This window comes from Ranitomeya variabilis, chromosome 1 (genome assembly GCF_051348905.1).
Source record: "Ranitomeya variabilis isolate aRanVar5 chromosome 1, aRanVar5.hap1, whole genome shotgun sequence".
NCBI classification, from domain to species: Eukaryota; Metazoa; Chordata; class Amphibia; order Anura; family Dendrobatidae; genus Ranitomeya; species Ranitomeya variabilis.
The window spans coordinates 680,802,749-680,812,269 of record NC_135232.1 but is presented as its reverse complement, the minus strand read 5'-3'; positions in this window follow the sequence as shown (position 1 = coordinate 680,812,269).

The window sequence follows — 9,521 nt, the reverse complement described above, 5'->3', positions numbered from 1 at the left end:
TCAGGTTTCATGAAACCCGACCCGATCCCAGTGTGGGATCGGCCATGAGATCGGCGATCTTAGCGCCAAAGTCACGTTTCGTATGACGCTTTCAGCACCATTTTTCAGCCAATGAAGGAGGACGCAGAGTGTGGGCAGCGTGATGACATAGGTCTCGGTCCCCACCATCTTAGAGAAGGGCATGACAGTGATTGGCTTGCTTTCTGCAGCATCACAGGGGCTATAAAGGGGCGTGCACACCGACCGCCATCTTACTTCTGCCGATCTCAGCATAGGGAGAGGTTGCTGCAGCTTCATCAGAAGCAGGGATATCGTTAGGGAGGGAATATTAACCCCCAAACCGCTTGTGCTGTAGCGATTTCCACTGTCTAACACCACCTTTTCTTTGCAGGGACAGTGGAGGCTAGATTTTTGTGCATCAGCTCTGTAGCTTATTAGGCTGCCTTATAAGGCTCCCTGATAGCTGCATTGCTGTTTGTACGCCGCTGTGCAAACCAACTGCTTTTTTAAAAGCAAAAATCCTGTTGCTCCTTTCTGCACAGTTATCTTGTTTATTTGTCCACACTTTTGTGTGCAGCAGTCCTTTTTATTGCTGGCTTCCATACTTGTCCTGAGATCATTGTAGGGAGATTGAAACTGTAGTACAGTCCTTGTATTTTTTGATATATCTTCCAGCCACGTTCTGCCACTTACATTGTATAGTCTAATACACAGGGCCTGTTTTTTGCTGCAGTCTCCCCCCCAAGAAAGGGAGATTTAAATTGCCAACAAGTTTATATACGTCAGTTCTGTTTGTCGTATATCTGCCAGCCACGTTCTGCCTTTTACATTGTGTAGTGTAATACATAGGGCCTGTTTTTTGCTGCAGTCTCCCCCCCAAAAAAGGGAGATTTAAATTGCCACTAAGTGGATCTACGTCAGTTCTGTTTGTCGTATATCTGCCAGCCACATTCTGCCACTTACATTGTATTGACTAATACACAGGGCCTGTTTTTTTCTGCAGTCTCCCCCCCAAAAAAGGGAGATTCAAATTGCCACTAAGTGGATCTACGTCAGTTCTGTTTGTCGTATATCTGCCAGCCACGTTCTTGCCTTTTACATTGTGTAGTGTAATACATAGGGCCTGTTTTTTGCTGCAGTCTCCCCCCAAAAAAGGGAGATTTAAATTGCCAACAAGTTTATATACGTCAGTTCTGTTTGTCGTATATCTGCCAGCCACGTTCTGCCACTTACATTGTGTAGTGTAATACACAGGGCCTGTTTTATGCTGCAGTCTCCCCCCGAAAAAAGGGAGATTTAAATTGCCAACAAGTTTATATACGTCAGTTCTGTTTGTCATATATCTGCCAGACACGTTCTGCCACTTACATTGTATAGTCTAATACACAGGGCCTGTTTTTTTGCTGCAGTCTCCCCCCCAAAAAAGGGAGATTTAAATTGCCACTAAGTGGATCTACGTCAGTTCTGTTTGTCGTATATCTGCCAGCCACATTCTGGCTTTTACATTGTGTAGTGTAATACACAGGGCCTGTTTTATGCTGCAGTCTCCCCCCGAAAAAAGGGAGATTTAAATTGCCAACAAGTTTATATACGTCAGTTCTGTTTGTCATATATCTGCCAGACACGTTCTGCCACTTACATTGTATAGTCTAATACACAGGGCCTGTTTTTTTGCTGCAGTCTCCCCCCAAATAAGGGAGATTTAAATGCCAACAAGTTTACATACGTCAGTTCTGTTTGTCGTATATCTGCCAGCCACGTTCTGCCACTTACATTGTATAGTCTAATACACAGGGCCTGTTTTTTTGCTGCAGTCTCCCCCCCAAAAAAGGGAGATTTAAATTGCCACTAAGTGGATCTACGTCAGTTCTGTTTGTCGTATATCTGCCAGCCACATTCTGGCTTTTACATTGTGTAGTGTAATACACAGGGCCTGTTTTATGCTGCAGTCTCCCCCCGAAAAAAGGGAGATTTAAATTGCCAACAAGTTTATATACGTCAGTTCTGTTTGTCATATATCTGCCAGACACGTTCTGCCACTTACATTGTATAGTCTAATACACAGGGCCTGTTTTTTGCTGCAGTCTCCCCCCCAAGAAAGGGAGATTTAAATTGCCAACAAGTTTATATACGTCAGTTCTGTTTGTCGTATATCTGCCAGCCACGTTCTGCCTTTTACATTGTGTAGTGTAATACATAGGGCCTGTTTTTTGCTGCAGTCTCCCCCCCAAAAAAGGGAGATTTAAATTGCCACTAAGTGGATCTACGTCAGTTCTGTTTGTCGTATATCTGCCAGCCACATTCTGCCACTTACATTGTATTGACTAATACACAGGGCCTGTTTTTTTCTGCAGTCTCCCCCCCAAAAAAGGGAGATTCAAATTGCCACTAAGTGGATCTACGTCAGTTCTGTTTGTCGTATATCTGCCAGCCACCTTCTTGCCTTTTACATTGTGTAGTGAAATACATAGGGCCTGTTTTTTGCTGCAGTCTCCCCCCAAAAAAGGGAGATTTAAATTGCCAACAAGTTTATATACGTCAGTTCTGTTTGTCGTATATCTGCCAGCCACGTTCTGCCTTTTACATTGTGTAGTGTAATACATAGGGCCTGTTTTTTGCTGCAGTCTCCCCCCCAATAAAGGGAGATTTAAATTGCCACTAAGTGGATCTACGTCAGTTCTGTTTGTCGTATATCTGCCAGCCACATTCTGCCACTTACATTGTATTGACTAATACACAGGGCCTGTTTTTTTCTGCAGTCTCCCCCCCAAAAAAGGGAGATTCAAATTGCCACTAAGTGGATCTACGTCAGTTCTGTTTGTCGTATATCTGCCAGCCACCTTCTTGCCTTTTACATTGTGTAGTGAAATACATAGGGCCTGTTTTTTGCTGCAGTCTCCCCCCAAAAAAGGGAGATTTAAATTGCCAACAAGTTTATATACGTCAGTTCTGTTTGTCATATATCTGCCAGACACGTTCTGCCACTTACATTGTATAGTCTAATACACAGGGCCTGTTTTTTGCTGCAGTCTCCCCCCAAAAAAGGGAGATTTAAATGCCAACAAGTTTACATACGTCAGTTCTGTTTGTCGTATATCTGCCAGCCACGTTCTGCCACTTACATTGTATAGTCTAATACACAGGGCCTGTTTTTTTGCTGCAGTCTCCCCCCCAAAAAAGGGAGATTTAAATTGCCACTAAGTGGATCTACGTCAGTTCTGTTTGTCATATATATCTGCCAGCCACATTCTGGCTTTTACATTGTGTAGTGTAATACACAGGGCCTGTTTTATGCTGCAGTCTCCCCCCGAAAAAAGGGAGATTTAAATTGCCAACAAGTTTATATACGTCAGTTCTGTTTGTCATATATCTGCCAGACACGTTCTGCCACTTACATTGTATAGTCTAATACACAGGGCCTGTTTTTTGCTGCAGTCTCCCCCCAAAAAAGGGAGATTTAATTGCCAACAAGTTTATATATGTCAGTTCTGTTTGTCGTATATCTGCCAGCCACGTTCTGCCACTTACATTGTATAGTCTAATACACAGGGCCTGTTTTTTGCTGCAGTCTCCCCCCCAAAAAAGGGAGATTTAAATTGCCACTAAGTGGATCTACGTCAGTTCTGTTTGTCGTATATCTGCCAGCCACGTTCTGGCTTTTACATTGTGTAGTGTAATACACAGGGCCTGTTTTTTGCTGCAGTCTCCCCCAAAAAAAGGGAGATTTAAATTGCCACTAAGTGGATCTACGTCAGTTCTGTTTGTCGTATATCTGCCAGCCGCATTCTGGCTTTTACATTGTGTAGTGTAATACACAGGGCCTGTTTTTTGCTGCAGTCTCCCCCCCAAAAAAGGGAGATTTAAATTGCCAACAAGTTTATATATGTCAGTTCTGTTTGTCGTATATCTGCCAGCCACATTCTGCCACTTACATTGTATTGACTAATACACAGGGCCTGTTTTTTTCTGCAGTCTCCCCCCCAAAAAAGGGAGATTCAAATTGCCACTAAGTGGATCTACGTCAGTTCTGTTTGTCGTATATCTGCCAGCCACGTTCTTGCCTTTTACATTGTGTAGTGTAATACATAGGGCCTGTTTTTTGCTGCAGTCTCCCCCCCAAAAAGGGAGATTTAAATTGCCAACAAGTTTATATACGTCAGTTCTGTTTGTGGTATATCTGCCAGCCACGTTCTGCCACTTACATTGTGTAGTGTAATACACAGGGCCTGTTTTTTGCTGCAGTCTCCCCCCAAAAAAGGGAGATTTAAATGCCAACAAGTTTACATACGTCAGTTCTGTTTGTCGTATATCTGCCAGCCACGTTCTGCCACTTACATTGTATAGTCTAATACACAGGGCCTGTTTTTTTGCTGCAGTCTCCCCCCCAAAAAAGGGAGATTTAAATTGCCACTAAGTGGATCTACGTCAGTTCTGTTTGTCGTATATCTGCCAGCCACGTTCTGTCACTTACATTGTATAGTCTAATACACTGGGCCTGTTTTTTGCTGCAGTCTTCCCCCCAAAAAAGGGAGATTTAAATAGCCAACAAGTTTACATACGTCAGTTCTGTTTGTCGTTTATCTGCCAGCCACGTTCTGCCACTTACATTGTGTAGTCTAATACACAGGGCCTGTTTTTTGCTGCAGTCTCCCCCCAAAAAAAGGGAGATTTAAATTGCCAACAAGTTTATATACGTCAGTTCTGTTTGTCGTATATCTGCCAGCCACGTTCTGCCACTTACATTGTGTAGTGTAATACACAGGGCCTGTTTTTTGCTGCAGTCTCCCCACCCCCAAAAAAGGGAGATTTAAATTGCCAACAAGTTTATATACATCAGTTCCTTTTGTCGTATATCTGCCAGCCACGTTTTGCCACTTACATTGTGAAGTGTAATACACAGGGCCTGTTTTTTGCTGCAGTCTCCCCCCAAAAAAAGGAGATTTAAATTGCCAACAAGTTTATATACGTCAGTTCTGTTTGTCGTATATCTGCCAGCCACGTTCTGCCACTTACATTGTGTAGTGTAATACACTGGGCCTGAGTTTTGCTGCAGTCTCCCCCCTCAAAAAAGGGAGATTTAAATTCTCAACAAGTTTATATACACCTTCTACCTTGTTTTACAGTACCATTTAACGGTTGTTAGTTTGGTTACATTTTCCCAAAAATGAGGAAGTCTGGTGGAAGAGGCCGTGGGCGGTCGTTGCCAGCTGGTAATGATTGTCGTGGTGGTGGAGCATCTGGTGGTAGTGGGAAAAGCAAAATAGCACCTAAGGCTCGAGTTGTTGAGCCAGCATCATCGTCTGGCTACACAAGGCCTCGAAGGCTCCCTTATCTGGGAGTAGGAAAACCGCTTTTAAAGCCGGAGCAGCAGGAAAAAGTTTTGGCTTTCCTTGCTGCCTCTGCCTCTAGCTCTTTCGCCTCCTCTTCAGAAAGTTCGAAATATAACAGCAGCAAGTCGTCAGTGGATGCTCCCGGTCAGGAACAAGTTGCTTCCTTGTGTCCTTCACCCAAAGCAAAAGTGAAGGATGCGGCAGGCGACACTACAGTTTACTCCATGGAGCTCTTTACACATACCGTGCCAGGGTTAGAAAGGGAAATAGTTAACAGCCCATTACAAGATGAATCAGACATGGAGTGCACAGATGCACAGCCACAGCTAGATTATTATGCTGTTCCATTGACTCAGATCACTACATTGCCCTCGCAGTGTACTGAGCCAGAATCTGACCCTGATGAGACTATGGTGCCCCGTCCCGAACGCTATAGCACCTTACACGGTGACACAGAGGAAGGTGCACATGACATTGAAGAGGAGGTGATAGATGACCCAGTTGTTGACCCAGATTGGCAGCCATTGGGGGAACAGGGTGCCGCTGGCAGTAGCTCTGAAGCGAATGAGGATGATCCGCAGCAGGCATCTACATCGCAACAGCTTTCATCTGGCCAAAAAAACGTTTGACAAAACCAAAAACAGTTTTAGGACAGCGTGGCCATCCGGTGAAAGTAGCACAGCATGCAATGCCTGAAAAGGCATTCGATAGTAGGAAGAGTGCAGTGTGGGAATTTTTTAACCAAGATCCGAATGATCAGTGCAAAGTTATCTGTAAGAAATGCTCAAAGACCTTTAGCAGAGGGAAGAATGTCCAAAATTTAAATACAACGTGCATGCGTAGACATTTAACCAGCATGCACTTGCAAGCCTGGACAAACTACCAAACGTCCCGTACCGTTGGTGCACCCGCTCAGAATGAAGGTAGTCAGTAATGCTACATTGCTTCCCTCACTGTAAGCCCACCGGTTAGGACACCACCAGCAGCAAATGTGGAGGTATCGTCGCAAGGCCAAAGCAGTCAGGGAATCACAAGGTTCTTGGTAGGAAACACTGTATGTAGGCCAACATCAAGAATATCATCACCAACCCTCTCTCAATCTACCATGTCCACCACCACCCCCGCTAGTTCCACCATATGCAGCTCTCCAGTCCAGCTCACCCTACAAGAGACTCTCGTTAGGAAAAGGAAGTACTCATCCTCTCATTTGCGTACACATGGTTTGAACACCCACATTGCTAGACTAATCTCGTTAGAGATGATGCCCTACCGGTTGGTTAAATGGGAAGCTTTCAAAGCCCTGATGGCCTACGCAGTACCACTCTATGACCTACCCAGTCGACACTTGTTTGCGAGAAAAGCCATCCCAGCCCTCCACCAGCATGTCAAAGAACGCATTGTCCATGCACTGAGGCAATTAGTCAGTAGAAAGGTGCACCTCACAACAGATGCATGGACCAGTAGGCATGGCCAGGGACGTTACGTGTCCATCACGGCGCACTGAGTTAATGTGGTGGATGCAGGGTCCACAGGGGACAGCCATAGTGGGACAGTTCTGCCTAGCCCATGGTCTAGGAAACAGTTGGCTGTAGGCGTTTGCCACCCCTCCTCCTCCTCCTCCAGAAGCAAAAGCTCGTCCACAGAGCGCAGTCGCACGACCACTCCATCCGCAGCTGCCAGTGTTGTACACGAGGGGTCCCATTATGGAACAGCTAGTGGTAAGCGTCAGCAGGCTGTGTTGGAAATGAAGTGTTTGGGTGACAACAGACACACCGCGGAAGTACTGGCCGAGTACTTGCAGCAAGAAACTCAGTCATGGCTGGGCAGTGTACATCTTGAGGCAGGCAAGGTAGTCAGTGATAACGGAAGGAATTTTATGGCTGCCATAGCCCTTTCAGAACTGAAACACATACCTTGCCTGGCTCACACCTTGAACCTGGTGGTGCAGTGCTTCCTGAAAAATTATCCGGGGTTACCAGCCCTGCTCCTGAAGGTGCGAAGACTTTGCTCGCACATCCGCCGGTCGCCCGTACACTCCAGCCGTATGCTGAACCATCAGCGATCGCTGAAGCTTCCCCAGCACCGCCTAATAATCGACATTGCAACAAGGTGGAACTCCACACTGCACATGCTTCAGAGGCTGAATTGACACCTGGAACATTGGCCCACATGGCTGATTATGCCTTGTGTATCCTAAAAAGGGACTCACGCATTATAAAAATGATGACCAATGACGATTACTGGTTGGCCTGCCTCCTGGATCCACGATATAAAGGGAAATTACAAAATATCATGCCACATGAGAACCATGAGCAAATATTGGCTACCAAAGAAGCAACTCTTGTAGACCGTTTGGTTCAGGCATTCCCAGCACACAGCGGCGGTGATGGTTCTCACAAGAGCTGTAGGGGGCAACATGGCAGAGGTGTTAGAGGTGCACAAATCAGAAGTGGCGTTGGACAGAGGGGTTTTATGACCAGGTTGTGGAGTGATTTCGCAATGACCGCAGACACGACAGGTACTGCTGCATCGATTCAAAGTGACAGGAGACAGCATTTGTCCAGTATGGTTACGGACTATTTTTCCTCCCTTATCGATGTTCTCCCTCACACGTCATTCCCCTTTGATTACTGGGCATCTAAAATAGACACCTGGCCTGAATTGGCAGAATATGCATTACAGGAGCTCGCTTGCCCAGCTGCTAGTGTGCTATCAGAAAGTCTTCAGTGCTGCTGGTTCAATACTGACCGAAAAAAGGACTCGTCTGGCTACCCGAAATGTTGATGATCTAACCTTCATTAAAATGAACCAATCATGGATTTCAAATTATTTTGCCCCACCTTCCCCTGCTGACACGTAGTTTGCCTGAAAAATGTTGTGCTTTTGGCCTCCTCTTACTGACTGCTCCAATTCCTCCATTTGCAGCTGCTGAATGTCCACCATAGGCCATTTTTATACCTCCCTAAATGGGCTGACTCCCCCCACAGGGCCGTGGTCACCACTTGGCACAAGCACCCGTGCGAGTGCCGTTTGCCTGGACAGGTGAGTGTGCCCACTTTTGGGCGACGGCACTGGCACAGGGTCCCTCATAGTACAATGAAGTGTCTCTGACGGTGGTGGTGCACACCCAACGTCAGACACACCGTCGTAATATGAGGGGCCCTGTGCCAGTACCGCCGCCCACGAGAGAGTGTTCCCCCCCAGCTCAAACAGTGCTCTACCACTTGCAAAACTTACCTCTCACTGCTCCACCATTGTTTAGTCTGTGCTGTTAAATCCTTCAATGGCACTGCCAAAACAAATTTGTTGAAATAATAGATGCTAGTAAAAATATACAGGGGCCCTGCCCTCCATTTAGACCAGTTAATACTGTGCGCGAACTACCACTGTCTGCTACTCAGCAGAGGAGCCCACCCGTGTACCTAGCTATGCCACCTGTTTATTTAGGAACATTGTTTTGGCAGACAGTTAGCCCACTTTACTATTTTGGCCTACTAACTGTGTCAGCCACTCCTTCCAGTTGTCCTCCACCGAACAAAGCAATGCCGCCTGTGTACTCCAGTTACCAATTTTGAACTGCATTTAGCCTACTTTATCATTTGGGCCTACTACCTGTGTCTGTCTGCGTCACTCCTTACACTTGTCCTCCACTGCACAAAGCTATGCCGCCTGTGTACTCCTGTTACAAATTTAGAACTGCATTTAGCCTACTTTTTTAACATGGGTCTACAAACTGTGTCTGCGCCACTCATTACAGTTGTCCTCCTTTGAACAAAGCTGCCAGTTTACTCCTGTTACCAGTTTTGAACTGGATTTAGCCTACTTACTTTTTTGGGCCTACTAACTGTGTCAGCCCCTCCTTACAATTGTCCTCCACTGAACAAAGCAATGCCGCCTGTTGAGTCCTGTTACCAATTTTAAACTGCATTTAGCCTACTTTTTTATTTTAGGCCTACTAAGTCTGTCTGCGCCACTCATTACAGCTGTCCTCCATTGAACAAAGCTATGCCGCCTGTGTACTCCAGTTACCAATTTTGAACTGCATTTAGCCTACTTTTTTATCTTAGGCCTACTAAGGCTGTCTGCGCCACTCTTTACAGCTGTCCTCCATTGAACAAAGCTATGCCGCCTGTGTACTCCAGTTACCAATTTTGAACTGCATTTAGCCTACTTACTTATTTAGGCCTACTA